At 36.9% G+C, this 17,866-nt stretch overlaps 1 protein-coding gene across 4 annotated transcripts in view; it reads right to left on the bottom strand.

Moving 5' to 3' along the window:
• Klhl32 (kelch like family member 32) overlaps positions 1-17,866 on the bottom strand; it is a 196,769-nt gene that overhangs the window by 122,384 nt on the left and 56,519 nt on the right. The gene's annotated exons all lie outside the window — the stretch shown is intronic.

Below are 17,866 nucleotides of genomic sequence, written 5' to 3' on the forward strand. Positions count from 1 at the left end.
AAGACTAGGCCAACTGGATCTGGATCTGAGAAAATAGCAAAAGGTACACCAGGTCACAGGTCATTGGAACTCAGCACTTAATTTCCTTCCTAGTAGTAGGTTTCCAGTAAGAATCTAAGAGGTTTTATGTTGGGAAATGGAAATCAATTCCTGGATCTAATTCAGTCTCACCATCAGCAAAGTCATATCCTCACATGCAGAAAGAAAATAGTGATAGCACCATAGTTCCTCAAGCCCTTCTGCTCCCTGCCCATGACAGCTATTATTCAAAGAGATCTGCGTTGATAATAACCAAAAAAGAATTCAAGGAAAATTGCTTTTACTTTTGAAAGCTGAAACAAATGGTTGACACTGATCAATTGTCTATTTACAGTCCTATCTACAGATCCAGGGATGTTGTCATTGCTTAAATAATATGATCCAAAAGTCCCAGAGAGGTATGAAATTTTGCAGAATAGTTCTACACCTTTATTTAGTTTCTTAAACTATATATTGGCTTTTGTGTTAAACAAGTTAAACAAGTACTCTGTAGTTGTAGTCTTCTTTAAAATTTAGGTTATCACAGATAAGATTAAAATCCTACTTTCTGAAAAGGTAATATTTCAGCAAAGATCAAAAGAGGACTAAAGAGCAAATTGTGTGCTTCTCTAGCAGAAGAGTAATTCCTAGCAGAGGAAACAGTTGTACAGAGATCCTCAGGTGAGGGAGCTTCAGGCGTGTCCTAGGAGTAGAGAGAAGGCCAGAATGACTGGAGAGGAGGGAAGGCAAGAGCGGTGGGAGAGACTGGCCTCACTCAAGAGTGAGAGTAGACACCATAACATGTGGGGAAGAAGTGATATAATCTGAAATGTATTTTGAACAGAACCACTGGGGCTGCAGTAATGAAACAGACTTTCAGGGATCAGGCTTGAAGTCAGGAGACAAAGCAGCAGGATTCCACAAAACTCCAGGCAAAAGATGATGGTGGTTTAGATCAGGGTGGTGGTAGTACAAGTGATATATTTTGAAGGTAGAGCCATAGGACTTTACTGGTACTTTGGACGCAAGAGAAAGGAGTCAAGAATGATGCAGATATTTGGGTTGTTCATTAAAAATAGAGTTGCCATTAGCTAAAATGGAGAAAACTGCACAGCAGTTTTGTGAGAGGAACTGGGAGTTTGATTTTGGACACATTAAATTTGTGTTGCCTCTTAAACATTAAGACATGATGAGCGGGCTGCTAGATAAACAAGCTCTGGGTTTTAGGGGAAGGTCCACTATGGCAATATAAATGTATGAGTCATCATATCTGATGATTAATATTATGTGCCAACTTGCTTGGACCACAGGGTACTTGACATTAGTTAAAACATTATTCTGTGTGTATCTATGAGGGTATTTCAGGATGACATTAACACTTTAATTGGTAATCTAAATAGAGAAAATGGGTGTCCTCAATGTAAATGGGCCTCATCCAAACAGTTTAGACCTGAATACAAGAAAAAAATCAGAGTAAGAGGGGATTCCTTTTGCCTGACTGCCTTCGGTCAGGAACATCAGCTTTTTCTCCAACTTTACATTTGAACTGAAATATCAGCTCTTCTTGGATCTCAAATCTGCTGGCCTTCTCACTGGAACTACCCCCATGGCTCTCCTGGGTCTTCAGCTTGCCAACAGCAGATCTCGGGATGCCCCCATACTCATGTGAGCCAATTCATTATAATAAATCTCTTTCCCTCTCAACTGCTTTATTTCTCTGGAGAACTCTAACATGCCATGATGTGGGATTACATATGCATATCATGAGAGAGAGAAAGACAGTCATGGGACAACATGGGATCACCAGGTTAGCTGGTTTGGACATAAGTGCAAGGGCTGAGCCTGGCCTACTCCCACTTTAAGAAAATGAAGAGATGAGGCAAAACCAGCAAAGAAGTTTGAGAAGGAGTAGCCAGTGAGTGGGAGGAAAGTCAGCAGAGCGTGGAGTCCCAAGAGTCAAGTAAAAAAGTATTTAAGGATATAGGAAATAGAGATTCTGGTGAGTCAAGAAAAAAATCAGGAGTAAGAACAAGATTATTGAATTTGGTTATATTTTATTTGCAACTTTTGTATATATATATATATATATATATATATATATATATATATATAAATATATAAATATTTGGGGGGTATTGTACCAGGGATTGAACTCAGGGGCACTGGACCACTGAGCCACATCCCCAACCTATTTTGTATTTTATTTAGAGACGGGGTTTCCCTGAGTTGCTTAGTACCTCACTTTTGTTGAGGTAGGCTTTGAACTCTTCTTGATCCTCCTGCCTCAGCTTCCCAAACTGCTGGGATTACACTACCACACCCGGCTTGTGTCTATATTAATAAGTGAGATGCAGATCTTATTTCCTGTGCTACCCTTGTGTCTGATAATAGAATTATGCTAGCCTTATAAAATGAGGTGTATGGTTTTCTGTCTTCCTCTAGACTTTAGAATGGGAAACAACTACTAAGTCAAGAGCTGCTAGTATTTAGCAAGTAAAATATACAGCCCATTTCTTTTCTGACAAAGTATATAAGTACTTGGACTACTACCCTCATTTCTTAAATTTTCTCTTTTCTTTGGCCCAGTTTATATTTTCTTAGAAACCTATTTATCACAGTTTTGAAGATTATTGATATAAAGTTTCTACAGTATTTCTGACAATCATTTTTTTTCTTTGTCTTTAAATGTCACCTTCATTTCTTATATTGTATTTATCTTTTGCAATTCTTTAACAATTTGGTCAAAGTTTATCTAAATAATTCATTTTTAAGAAATAGTCTAAAAATATTTGATCAACATTGAATTTTTTTGTTTCTGGTATTTCATGAGCAAGATAAAATGCCTGCTTTTATCCTTATTTATTTTTAGCTATTTTATTAAGATGAAAACGTGGCTCTTATGCCAGGGAGGGCTGTAGTAAAATTGCATTTAAGTTAGGCAGGGCTGCAGGTAAATTGCTTTCTGGAAAAGAAAGCATGTGGTGTTAACACAGTGTACCAATTTTATAGAATTATTCCCTTAACTTTGTGTTCCCGCCATTCACATCTGTCTGTCCCCTAACAATAGTAGACATTTACTCAAATAAGTCAATGAATTGTTTTTCTCTAAACCTCAGTAATAGTGCCAATGAAGTTATATGTACAGTTCTAAATGAAAATTTCCAATTATTTTTTATTATATTATTCTTATGCTGACATATTAGCGCTTGAGTAAATCAACATTATCCCCTACTCACTTTCCTGCTATTATTTAGTCCCTATTATTTAGTCTGAAATACAGAGCTTAAAATTTACTTATTTCTGATCAATTATATAACAATATTCCTATCAGTCTTAACGGTTTATTTCACTATAGGCTCCTATTATCCATAAATTTCATTTTCAGTCCTTTCTGATGGCCTGCTTACAATGTATACATATCTTCACCATAAAAAGTCAATTACTCCTGGGTTTGATTCCCAGCACCACAAAAAAGAAATAAGAAAAAAAAGTCAATTCTTATTTATCTAGAATACAAGAACTAGAAACCTTATGTTTACTTTTTCCTTTACAGCAACATAAAGTAAGAACTGAAATATGTATTAGACACCCTAAGGAAGGTAAAAAGTCAAACAGTTTTGAATCTCAAAGAAAGATTACATATCAGAATAGTTAGCATTATGCATGATTAATCATATATCAATGTTTTATTGTATCACTTATGTAAAATGGACAAAAGCATTTTAAAATGGTTTATTTCTCTTAACTAAAATTTCCCCAGTCACCATGAAAAATTATCATGTTTCAATTAATTATCATCAAGGTACCAAGATGAGAAAGATGAATCTAGGTATTTTTATGAGAATTAAGTATGAAGATTATTGCTTCTATATCAAGGTCACTAACAAAGGTAAAAAAACACTTCTCTCATCAAAAAAAAAATGCAAAGAGCCTACATTATTAAAGGTTAATTTAATATTATGGGGTTTTGTCTGAGAAACATACAAAAGAGTCCATCTATTTACTTTAGAAATTATCATCAGAGCATTCAAAGTTTATTCAATATAAAGCCAAAATTATATATTTGTTATTTAGGGAGAGACATTTAGGAAGAAAATCAGTGGAGAAAAGGCAAAAGAAAAATGAAGCAAGGAAGAAAGGAATGAGCAGAGTAAAACAGAAAGAGATACATAAAGGGACCCAGAAACAGCCAGATGGCAAGTTATGTGCAGAAAGCCTGTGGGCAGAGAGCTCACTCCCCATTAGGGTATGTATGTATTGGCAAAGGAATGAAAACATGAGCAAAACTTTCATTTAATAACAACTTTCCCTTGGGTTCTTTTATGATGTACTGCTAAGTTTATTCCACAATTATAAGAAAAATGCCATTCTGCTTCTTGGTACATAATACCAGCAAATTCATTTTCAATCAATGACTGATGCGGGGCTCATCTGCATCAAGGGTGCACAAACCCCCACACTTGAGATGCCACTACAGTGACACAAAGTTTTCACATTTAAGCTTTATGACAACAATTTATAAAATGACCTCTTATCATTTTGGTAAATGTTTTCTGTGAAAGAGGGGAAATAATCTAACTCAGCAAGGCCCAGTAAGTTGCAAAGTTGGCTTTATTCCCATGGTATGTGTTTTTTTCCTTTGCCTCAGTAGGTGATAAACATTTTAGCTCTGGTAACACTGAAAAATTGATATAAATTCTGACTGAAGGTATTTGTGGAACTTATATCCAAAGATTGAATAACTTTTTAATAAATATTTAGGTTGTTTAAAAAATGTTACTTAATCATCCATGGACTCAAAAGGACTTAACTGGATCTTTCACTGTTAGATTTGAAGAAATATGTGTGTGTTGGGGGAGGGAGGCCATCCAACACTGGTGTAACAATTTTTATTCTTCTTAAGATCTGCCACTTACACTGTCTCAGTAGTTCAAATTATTTATTTATTTATTGGCACCAGGGATTGAACTCAGGAGCGCTTTCCCACTGAATCACATCCCTCGCCCTTTTGATTTTTAATTTTGAGACAGGGTGTTACAGAGTTGCTTTGGGTCTCACTAAGTTGCTGAGGCTGGCCTTGAACTTGTGATCCTTCTGCCTCAGCCTCCAGAGTTGCTGGGATTACAGGCGAGTTTCACTATACTGGACTCAGTAGGTTTTTTTTTGTTTGTTTGTTTTTTGTTTTTGTTTTTTTTTAAGATGAGATAACAGAGCAGGTACTATTATCTTCATTTTACAAACAAAGAAACCAGGTTATGAGAACCAAGTGAGTTTCCTAAAGCAATGTGGCAAATTAACAATTGAGAGAAAATTCAAACAAAACAACAACAAAAAAGTTGCCTAACCCTAGCTCATTGTATTTGCCTGATACTGCTGAAATAATACTGGATACTGAAATCTGTATCTTCTACAACATGCAACTTTATAAATTTTTCCCTATAAAGTACTAGGAATGTTATTCCCCACAGAACATGTAATGTTTATTTTAAGAGAACTTACTACATTTTACTATTTAAAGGCTAGGAGGGGTAAGAATTACATGCCACTGGATTGCTACTCTTTAAGGTTACAAAACTCACTGACCAAGTGCTCTTGTGGTACACTGATCTCTGTTATTAACAACACAAAGCTGAAATATAGAAAAGGGGGATCCTTTGCAATTATGGTGCTAAGGAAAGAACGGTAAAAATAACAATCATAACCATAATAATATAGTTTTCTACATCAAATATTTTTAAGTCCTTCTGACTTTCTTCTGATATCTTGTTTGAGATAAAGGAACCCACTTATTTCCTATATAATAGTTCCTATGTATGGTTTAATTGCTTGTCATATCTGAGACACATGGTTGATTCTCATTTCACTACATTTTGAGGTGGCATCTATGGGGTCAGGTCTACAGAAATGATAGTCAGCCCAGTCATGTCCAAAAATTCACAGAAATATCAAGGAAAAATTCACTTCAGCTTGCATTAGTTTCCTGACTGCCATGATCAAACCACAAATTTAGTGGCTTAAAACAACATATATTTTTTAGCTTATAGTTCTAGAGATGAAAAGTTGAAAATGGGTTTCACTAGATTACAGTCTTGTGTCAACAGGGCCATGTTCCTTATAGAAACTCCAGGGAATCTGGTCCCTAGAGTCTGGAAGAACATGCTCCTAGAGGAGTATGAAGCAAAAGGTCACTTGATTCATGTTGCCTTCCTTCAAGCCAGCAATCACATCTCAACTTCTGCTTCCATCATCCTATCTCCTCTGACTTGTCCACTCCATCTTCCATCTTTTAAGGACTTTGTGGTGACTTTGGAACCAACTGTGCAGTCCAGGATAATCTCTCCATGTCAACATCCTTAAGGATTGGGGCATGGACAGCTTTGCAGGGGGCATTATTCTGTTCATGCTACTCAACAGCTAGTGGAAACCTTAAACCGAATGTTCTCTGAGTTCCATACTGCTTGGCGTAATCATAAGTTTAGAGGATTTGGAGGCATGTGGACCTAGGCTGGGCTTTGGAATCTGGCATCTACCAGTCCTGTGATCTAAAACAAACAGCTTAACATTTAGTAAGTTCAAGTTCATCATCATGAAGTTGAAATATAAGAAGATTACCCAAAGAGTGTGAATACATCTCGTACTGATGTTAGCAAACAAAGAAAATGTTTGAGAACTGGCGACTTTCCTTCCCTTTTCATATTTAGACTCTTAAGTTTGAGTCACAATTATTATTTCCTTGCTAAAAAAATTTGTTTTATGACCTATCCTTGTATCATCAGCATCATTTTCCACTAGGAAGTTTTAAATAATTTTATTTTAACATTTAGGGGATTAGTTTGTAATGACTCTGTTCCTGCTTAAATATTTTTAATTCAAGATAAAAGTTTGCTCTTAATATATTTATCTCTTTTGCATTCTTCAGTGAAGTAGTGGGGTTTAAAATAATTTTATAGAAGTTTTAAGATTGTGGAGGAAATAAAATAATTTTTATAATTTAAAAAGAGTTTTCATTGCCTTTTTAATATTTATTAGTGTACTGCAAAATTAATGGAATTCATTGACACATTTGTACTTGGCATAATTTGATCAATTTCATTCCCCAGTACCAAATCCTTTCCTTGTTTTCCTCCTCCCTCCCCATTTTTGCTCTTTCAAGGTGACTTTTACACATTGTGTAAAAAGGTACAAATTTCTTTTTATTACAGTTTTGAGATTTGCTTCCACTACACATATAGTCTGTGATGAGTAATTAATAATTGTCCTCGCTACTACGAAGATTGTCTTATTCTAACCATTAGGACATATTTCACAGGCTTTTCTAGGTGATTTATCAAAAAGCTTCTTGAACCTGACTTTGCTTAGATTATAAAGATATGAGTATCTTATTCTCAGCAACCATCTCTTGCAGTATTCAAAGAAGAACATGTCTCCTATTCTAAAAATCACCAATTTTATTATATTATCTCAAATGCAGACCTAATAGAGTCTAATGTGGACTTGGCTAGACAAGAGATAAATGACCTAGCAATGAAATCACGACACATGTGACAAATGCATCACATCCCTGCACTATGCCTCCTCCCACCTAGGATACGATGATGCTCCACTAGGAATCTCTTATTTACCAACCAGAAGCAGAGCTTTCTTAGGAGCAAACTGTCATGAATAGATATTTAGTGTCACAGTACAGAAAATACTTGCACAAATCCACCAGTACCTGCTCTGCCTGTTGGATAATCTCTAGTAAAGAATGACCATCTTAGTCCTCTAAACTTCTAGTTTATTGTCCAAAAGACTCAGTGACATTCTTGCTGCTTAAAGGGGCTGGGGCAAGTTTAATAACAAATATAGAGGAATGTGCCTTTTATTTTTCTAACTTCTTTTGTTAAATCTAAAAGTAATTGCTGTTTCCTTTCCTAGATAGCAAGGTTTGAGGTCATTTAGATATTTGTTAAGATAATATGCAGCAGGATATTATGAGGTATTTTTTTCTTTAGGAAACCACTTTCGTGGTTCTTTTTTCACTCATACCAAAAAAAAAAAAAAAAAAAACTGAGGAAAGACAGAGGACTAATTCTTTTATGTCTAAGATAATACAAGATACATAACCAGAAAAAATTAAAGGGATTGTTATTTCTGGGTGTGTCTGGGTGTTCCTGAATGAGATTAACTTTTTAGTCTTTTTTGTAGTAATGGGATCAACCCAGGGCCTTGTACATGCTGGGCAAGGGCTCTACCACTGAGCTGCATCCTCAACTCTTTTTCACTTTTGTTTTTGAGATAGGGTCTTGCCAAATGGTCCATGTTGGTCTTGAATAGCTAGGGATCCTCCTGTCTTAGCCTCCCCACTAGCTGGGGTACAGGCAGGCAAGTAGCGCCATGCCTGGCAGAGAATCAGCATTTGAATTGGGAGAGTATGTAAAGCAAACTGCCTTCCCTAATGTGGGGGAGCCTCATCCAGTTGGTTGAAGATCTCAACAAAATAAAAGGCTGAGTAAGAAAGAGCTGTTTTGTTCATAGTCAAATGGAGCATAAACAGAGAGCCAGTTCTATATAACCCCTTTCCCCTCCCCAACCACAGCTTCCTCCACCATCAACATGCACCACCACTATAACAAAATCAACAAACCAACATTTATACACCATTATCAAAGAGAGTTCATAGTTTACATTAGGGTTCACTCTTGGTATTATATATTATGTAGGCTTTGATAAATGCATGATGACATGTATCCACAATTACAATAACATGTTGAATAAATTCACTGCCTTAAAATCCCCCTGTTCTCCATCTATTTCCCCCTCCCCCCATCCCCTAACAACTGCTAACTTCACAGTTTTGCCTTATCAGAATGTCATACAGTTGGAATCATGTAGCACTGTGTCATCTTATCAGACTGACTTCTTTCACTTAGTAATAGATATTCAAGTTTCCCCCGTGTCTTTACATGGTTTGCTAGCTCATTTCTTTTTATCACTAAACAATATTCCATGGTATGGATGTGCTAGTTTACCTATCCATCTATCCATCAAGGTGGTTGTGTATTTTGGCAATTATGTTCAATATTTGTTAGAGAATATTTTTAACTAATTAGAATGAAAAGAAAAATAATGATGCCATGTATTCAAAAATAATATTGATAGGAATTATTAAAATATTCTTGGAAGTTTCATTTGATATCTAGTGTGATGGACTGACAGATCTGGCTCCATGAGAATGTTATAGGCCAGACTCTAAGGGAAATGACTAAACAGACTCCATTTTGCTCTGAGACTCCATGTCATGTAGGAAATAAGCTTCTCCCATGGGAACACCCCGCCTCTGTGCCCATCATCAGTTACTTGGTGTGACTCGTTTAATAATATACAATGGCAACTCCTATGTAGTAAAGAATTGCTCTCTTTTGATTCCTATTGCTCTTAACCAATGTACCATGTAAACGGTAATTGTGTGGATGTTAGCAACCATTCTTTAGTTTGTACCTAGGTAAGGGTCAGTTTGACCCACTTCCCCCTCTGTCGATGATCTCATGATGTTAGTTTGTAATTTTGAATCATAGCAACAGACACTTATGATTGATGTGATTTTTGGTATAAGAACCCCTACAACCCTGTGGTCGGGGCTGTTCTCCCAATAGCCATTTTTTGGGGGCACTGTATGAGACAGTCAGCTGGCCAGCTTAATAAAGACTCTCAAATTTGGACTTCTCAGTGGTGATCGTCTGTTATTAAATTGTGCCCCATAACACCAGAAAATGACAAAAGTATTTTCAGGAAGAATTCTAGTCAAACCATATAGTCAGACCATATATTATCTAACAATGAAGTTTAAAATATATTTAAAAATAGAATCACATACTTACCTATATTGTGTACTGTCTATATTAGTGTTCTTCAAAGTAGGTTGTCTGGGAACTGTTCCTTAAACATCCAGGACAAGTTAGAAAAGGGATCTGTCAATATTCTATTACCATACTACCTGAAGTAGTCAATGTATAAAAATCATGGGTTATTTTGGCTCACAGTGTTAGAGTTTCTAGTCCTTGATTTGTTGGCCCCATTGCTTTGAGCAAGGCAGAGCATCTTGTGGAAGCACATGATAGAAAAAAACTGCTTACCTCATGAGCTAGGGAGCAAAAGAGAGAAGGGCCTCGGCATCCCCTGCAAGGGCATGCCTGAAATGTCCTAAGGATTTCCCACTAGGCCCACTCCCACAGCAATGTCACCAGCCTGGGGACTACGGCTTTAATGTATGGGGCTTTGGGGTAACTTCAACATCCAAATTATAGCAGAAACCTTTACCAGGATTCAGGTAAACTTACATTGACTAGCACTCATCAATAGTTTGTTATGTTACCCCTTTGGCTTCCTCTCCCACCAATCTACTGAAGCCACTTTGTTGGGTTGTTCTGAATCCTCCTTGATCTTCTGCAGAGCATGGCTTTCTCATGAAATTCTTTTTCTGGCTTTGATTAAAATGTGCATACTGCTTATGTTCATGCATCTTCAATTCTTCTTCATGTTCCCTTTGACCATGTTCTTGTTATCTCTCTGTCACCTGAGTAAAAGCATCATTTTGGTCTGATCACAGACATGTTTTAAAACTTAACTTTCTCTTTTCCTCCCTCATGTGCAATCTCGTATGTTCCCGAGGTCTCAACCATCAGCTCCGTGAAGATGGTGCAGTGATGATGTTTTGTAGCCCTTGCAGCATCCAGCCCAAATATTTGTGCACATAGTGAATGTGTAAGTGAATTTCTGTGGGATTGTGATGGTGGTAAATTATGTGCACCATTTGGCACTAATATCCACCATGAGTTAATTGGGTCTTACCACATTAAGAAGTGTAATAAAAAAGCACATTTATTCTTGAAGTAGCAATAACTACTATATTGAAAACATTATTTAATTTCATTTACTTGGTTTTTAATTAAATACTGAGTAAAATCTAAGAACATTAAATTGTAAATGTTTGAGAAAATATTTAAAATAAAAATGTTGGAAGTAAATTATTTCATAGTTGCACAGAATGAAGAAAATTTATCATCAGGAAGAGAAGACAACAGGAATAAAATGATTCTAATACCTGAATTTTTACCTTTTTCTAATGTCAGGAAATTGTTTATTTCAAAATTCTATTAAATACTAACAGTTTATAGATGATTACAATCTATAAACTAATTATTTGCTTGATGTTGATGTTTTTAGTCCCAAAACTGAAACAAAAAAGAAAATATAATTTTAAAAACAGCATACATCTGAATCATTTTCCCATAGCATGGTTAATTTACCCATTAGGAGCTTTCTTAAGTGTTAATTTTTCTTCTTGGAGTTCTTCATATTTTCAATTATGATAAAATCAGATTCTTTAGCCATACTCTAATTTCTAATAGACCTTGTTCTATTTCTTACGATTTCTGTAAATGGATTTTATAAAATTGGATGTTAACAAAAAATATGCATTTGACAGAAAATAACGATCAGCTTACCATGTAATGCACAATTCATATCATAAGAATGATACTGTAGTGCCTCTGTGATCAGTAGGATAAATTCAGACGTCAGAGAAAGAAAGGAACACAGCAGTGTGCAAACACACAAGAATTAGCAATGCCGTGTTTTTTACATTAATGCTGCATAACCATGGGACTCAGGAGTGCTTGTTTGGCCTCAAGCAAAGTAATTAATCACAGGACAGGCTGGGCAAAATTGGCTGTGGAAAATATTGAACATCATGGGATTTAATTTTAGTGACATTCATGCACCAATAAAATAATTTCAGAGTAATGCTTTGCTATTTAGAACAGCAGTAGGTATTTATATGCTTACAGTAACCATCGAAACAGTAAAATAAATTACTGTAGGTATTGAAGAGGTTACTTTTTTTTCTGAAAAGGAGATTTGATATGTTACTCTCTGCTAACAATTACTTTTTGAGGACTTTCCTAAGCAGACTATGGCAATATTCCTGCAGAACAAATGAATAAATCCTTAATTACAGCATTGAGTTCTGAGACTATTCAGAATATGGCCAGAAAGCTGAGGCATGGGGTCTGAATGAAAGACAAAAACTGACTATTAAAAGTCCTATAATATTCATATAGTATCTGAAAGTTAGTTTACAAGCAGTTTTATTTGTATTATCAATTTTATTTTAAAGCTAATTTACAGAAAACATATGGAAGGTCTGCAGAATCAGTAGAAATTAAAGAACAGTCTAAGAATAAAGGCAGGAGGCTGCAGGCTGCGGGGCTAGGAGCAAGGTAACTGTGGAAGTTGTGCTGCTGCTTATCCTTAATGCAATAAACACTGTCTGCAGGTGTGAGTTCTGAGAATCAGAATGTTCATGAAGAGCCTATAAAGTGACTAAAGAGCAAACAGCATGAGTTTGACAATGATTTCATTTATGTTTTAATGTCAGCTTCAGGTCCTTACAGGACACTATCTTAGAAAATAAGACAAAAGAATAAATGAAACAGAACACACACACGCATGCGTACAGTGGGTGCTCCTGGGGAGAAAATTCTGGGGAGCGGATTGGTGAATGCCCACCAGGACAGCACAGCACAGCAAGAAACCAAGCAGACTGCAACCGGGAGAATGAAGGCGGAGAGACTGTGGTGTGCCCAGCACTGTAGTGAGCTCTGAGGAGGCAAAGAACAGAACAGCACACAGCACCGTGGCTTCAACCTCGAGCACTTCAAGAAACCTCTTCATGCACACAGCCTTCCCGTTGCTCCCTCAAGGTTACAGCTTCCTTCAAAATGCCTTGCGGCTGTTCTTTTCCCAGCATCCTCCATCCCTCAGGTCTGTGGGCAGCATAAACATCTCCTTGCTCTCACTGCCCCTGACCTGAAGCTGGGGCCTTATGCGTGTGTCACTCCTGTCTTTTCTCTCCTTCGCTGTCAGTTCCACCTCCTCTAAACCATTCCTAAGCACATTCTCTTCCCCCTAGCCAACTGCTCCTCACTTAGTTCAGAACACCATCAGCTCTTTCTTAATTGCTTTTTCAGCTCCTAGTATGAATTATTTAAATTTGAACTTTTTTATTTTTAAAATAAAGATCATAATATTAATATCCAGCTTACAGGTTTCTTCAGAGGATGAAATGAGTTGATAGACATAAAACATTTAGAATAAGGGCCTGGAGCATAGTAAATGCTCAATTAATGTTAGTTATTATTAATGTTATTATTGATTGAGAATGCCCAGGGATAAAAGCAAGGCTTGAGCCTAAAACACCATTCCAAACCTCAAACACCTGGCAGCAATTACATTATGTAGCAGTCATCTGTTCACTTATCTCTATCTCCCAAGAGGCTATGAATCCATTCAGTGTTTAGAAAATAGCAGGTATATAACAAATGCTCATTGAATTGAAAAAAAAATGATTTATAATTATACATTTTACATACTCATTTAATAGACTTTTATGCCATTCAATCAAGTAATGACTAGGGAATATGATTACAAAAATGCATGGCACATAGGTTTTTTTTTTAATATCATGGCTTTATGCCCTTCTCTCAAGTCTAAAAATTACATAGGCAGAAGTACACTGAGGCTCTAACAGAAAAAGAAGCTCAAATATTTAACTTTCCAAAATGTCATATTTGAATCACTTTACCAACACATATATGAAGTTACATTAGATAGCCAAGACATCTGCTTCCTTGGCCAGAAAGTGCAGGCATTCATGGGATTTAAGCCAGAGACAGCAAATATAAAACAACAGCCTCCAGAACCTACAGGGTGGCCTGAAGCCCAGGGCTGCCCACAATGGGGCTCTGAGACTTATGTGATCCTTGGATCAAAGGAGCTTCCAAAGAGAGGGGGCAAAAGGCTGACTCACCCTCACCTCTTACACACACTCTCTAGATCTAACTCTCCTGCTATCTCTGATTCAGTACTTCCCAATTCACTTGAGTTCAAATGTACTCTTATGGGCTTCATTAGTCCTTGTCTAGTCACAGTTCCACAGCCCAGGGTACATAATCTTTAATTCTTTGAAGGAGATAAAAGGGGTACCTTGCATATAATGTTAGGGAAATAGTAGAAGCTGGTTAAGAGCAGGCATTGTGGGGCTAGAGTTGTGGCTCAGTGGTGGACTGCTTGCTAGCATGTGTGAGGCACTGGGTTTGATTCTCAGCACCACATATAAATAAATAAAATAAAGGTCCATCAGCAACTAAATATCTATATGTATACATATAGAGAGATTTAAAATATCTAGATAGGTAAAGTTAAAAAAAAAAAGATCAGGCATTGTGAGGGTCAATACCATTGTTGGCTGTGATAACCTTAGCAGATAACAGGGTAGACTGAGAGGCCAGTAGGAAGTTACAGGTACAAAGCTGAGAGTGCAAAGGCCCTGAGGTTCTGGAGAACGATGTTGCCACAACACTGAATGAGAAGGTGGCAACAAAGGATCAGATCAATGATGCCTAAAGGTCTGGAAGGTCACCCCAGGGGTGTGGCAGCAGACAGTGAGGTGCTCAGGAGCACCTAAGCAGAAGGTGGAAGTTAATCACACAGTCCTGCGTTATGATTTGGAAAGGAACAGTCTAGAAGAGGAGCAAAGATAAGCAGTTACAGGAATTTCTAAGAAAAGGGAAGGGGTGTCAGATTAAGAAAATGAAAAGAAGGGAAAAGGTGGAATCAGGTTATTCTGGCACATGGAAAGGTCAGTGAACCTGTGCGAAGACGAACTGACCTTTCTTCCCTCCTGCACACAGGCACAGCACAGCCAGGAGTCACAGGTTAGCCAAAGGAGAGAAACAGTCAATATTTATTCAAGGTCAGATGTGCATTAGACACTGCACTTGGTGCTTTATTTACCTTATTGTTCTCATTTAAATCTCTATATCAACCCATCCTGAGAGCTATGTTTGACAGTCATCAATTTAAAGACTTAAAAAAAAAAGGTGCACAGAACTAAGATGACCTTCCTATGTTCATAGCATAGATGGTGAAGAGGATAAATCACTCAGCAAATGCTGTTAACGGAAAACCTGCTATTTACCAAGCGTGGTGGGAAACAATGGGAACAGATAGATACAGTCCCTGCTGCTGGATTCAAACTTAGACCTGATCCTAAGTCCATTCCTTTCTTCTTTCTACCCCTGCTCTGCACTCTTGGAAAAGAAGTTTCTGCTGTGATTCAGTGATAGCATTTGACTAATGCCAAGCTGTGCCCACACTATTGAAATTGCCTAAAATCTTAATTTTTAAGTTATTATTTTTTAATCAAGAATGTGATTTTATACCTTTTAAAATGCTGACGATCACAGGAAGTCACAGTAGAGTAGTGCTCAACTGCTCATTCATTATTCATATTTTAAGCAAGAAAAACTGATGTTAACTGTCAGACCAATATAATAGGAAAGTTTACATCAAAGCTGGAGCCTGCTCACTCTTGCAGTCCCACCTTTCTTGAATGAGAACAAGAAGTACTTTAGCTTCAAAATAATTTTCCAGATATCAGAGTATGGAGTACAAAAATTTAGTTTGTATCAAAGTACTTAATTAACTTCAAAGGATTACACTAGAAGGAAAAATCCAAGAATAATTTGCATATTTTAAATAGTCAGGATATTAAGAATTGAAATATACATGGAATTCTATCACATTAGAAAACATTTCTTCAATTTATAAATATTTATTGATCACTTACAAAGTATGAGGCAACATTATCATTGTTATGTGATACTGAGAAATTACTGCAACAGGATACTGTTTCCAGGCTTTTCCAGGGTTAGAGAACAAGACACAAGGAAATAAACATAATCTAGTTCAGGGCATGTGGCTGTTGAAAGACAGTTCTCCAAGCATCTCTAAAATTTTCTGCACATATTGTGAATAAATCAACAACTATCCTTTGTTCTGAATTTTATTTTCAAATATGTTTCTATAGTCAACGTTCTTGGAACAGAGAGCGGTATCCAAGTCCAGAGCATAGGGAAGATTTGCTCATAATTCTGGATATAATGTCTCTGTAGAATGAAGGGAGGTAGTACTTCCTATCCAGTATGATGAAGACTCACTCCAGAGCAAAGGTGGACATATTTACTACCCATCATGAAAGACTGCTGTTCCCTGAGCTCAAAGATCCTCTCCTATAGCACAGTTTACTCTGTGCAGCAACACAACCTGGTTCTTGTTTTTTTATTGGTTCTTTATAATTATATTTGACAATAGGATTCATTTTGACATAATTATAAAAACATGGACTATAATTTGTTTTAATTTAGTTCACAGTATTTCCCCTTCCCCTTCCTTTCTCCCACCCTTATTCCCTTCCCTCCACTCTCTGACCTTTCTGTTATTTACTTACAGATTTTATTTAATTAGTGTCTTGCTCATGTACATGATGGTGAGATTCACTGTGGTATATTTATACATGTACATAGGAATATTAGGTCAGATTCATTCCACTCTTTCCCTATACCATCCCTCCTCCTTTCCCTTCATTCCCCTTTGTCTACTCTACTGATCTTTCTTTTTTTTTTTTTAAATCCCCCCTCCTTATTTTGGATTAACTTCCACATATCAGAGAAAACATTTGACCTTTGACTTTTGGGGACTAGTTTATTTCACTTAGTATGATAGCCTCCAGGTTCATTAATTTACTGACGATAAAGTCTTCTTTATGGCTGAGTAATACTTCATTGCATATATATACCATATTTCTTTCTTTTGTGTCATGCTGTGGGAATATGGGTTCAGGAAAGTGGTGTAAATATGCTGATAATCAGACAGCACTGTCCCTATGAATAATAAATTGTCTTTGGTTTCAGATTTAGGGGTTCTATGTCTTCTATAAGCATATGAAACTGGTAGGCTGACTAGTTAGCTTGAGAGTTCTTGACAGTTGGGGAATGGTGACAAATTCTTCCCCTTAATGTATTCATGCCCTCTTATAACAATTCTGGGTGTGGTCATGGAATCTGCTTGGTTGATAGGACATTAGTAAACATGACACAAACAATATTGGAAAGCACCTGTGCATCAAAGTTAGTCCTCTTTCTGTTCTTAGAAGTTAGTCACCATATTAAAAGTCTAGGCTAGCCTGTTTGTGAGAAATATATGGCCCAGTTTCCCTTATCACCTGCCAGCAGCCTATTAATCACCAGACATGTAAACAAGATCCTTCAGCCTCCAACCATCCTTCCAACTAACCACCAATACAAATCCAGCATAAAGTATCTGAGCAGGCAGACCTAAAAAAACTGCTGAGCGTCTAAGTTTTGAGTGGTTTTTAAGTAGGAAAAACAAGATTCTCGGGCCAGGTGTGGTGGAACACACCTGTAATCCCAGAGGCTCAGGAGGCCGAGGCAAGAGAATCACAATTTGAAAGCCAGTCTCAGCAACTTAGTGAGACCCTAAGCAACTCAGCAAGACCCCACCTCTAAATAAAATATTTTTAAAATGGACTGGGGATGTGGGTTCAATCCCTGGTACAAAAAAAGAGAGAGAGAAAAGAAAGAAGAAAAGAAAAGAAAAGAAAAGAAAAGAAAAGAAAAGAAAAGAAAAGAAAGAAAGAAAGAAAGAAAGAAAGGAAGGAAGGAAGAAAGAAAAAAAGAAAAAGAAAGGAGGGAGAGAGAGATGGAGGGAAGGAGGGAGGGGAAAAGGGAGGGGAAGAAGGGAGGGGAAGAAGGGAAGAAAAGAAGAAAGGAGGGAGGGAGGAAGGAAGGAAGGGAGGAAGGAAGGAAGGAAGGAAGGAAGGAAGGAAGGATACTGAGTACAAGGCAAAAAATACTTCCAGTATAGTATCTACACTATAAGCTCCATTGAGTTCAATCTGTCAGTTAACTCCAGCATGTAGCAGAGTGCCTAGTAAAGAGTTAAATGC

This window comes from Sciurus carolinensis, chromosome 7, assembly GCF_902686445.1.
Source record: "Sciurus carolinensis chromosome 7, mSciCar1.2, whole genome shotgun sequence".
Classification (NCBI taxonomy): Eukaryota; Metazoa; Chordata; class Mammalia; order Rodentia; family Sciuridae; genus Sciurus; species Sciurus carolinensis.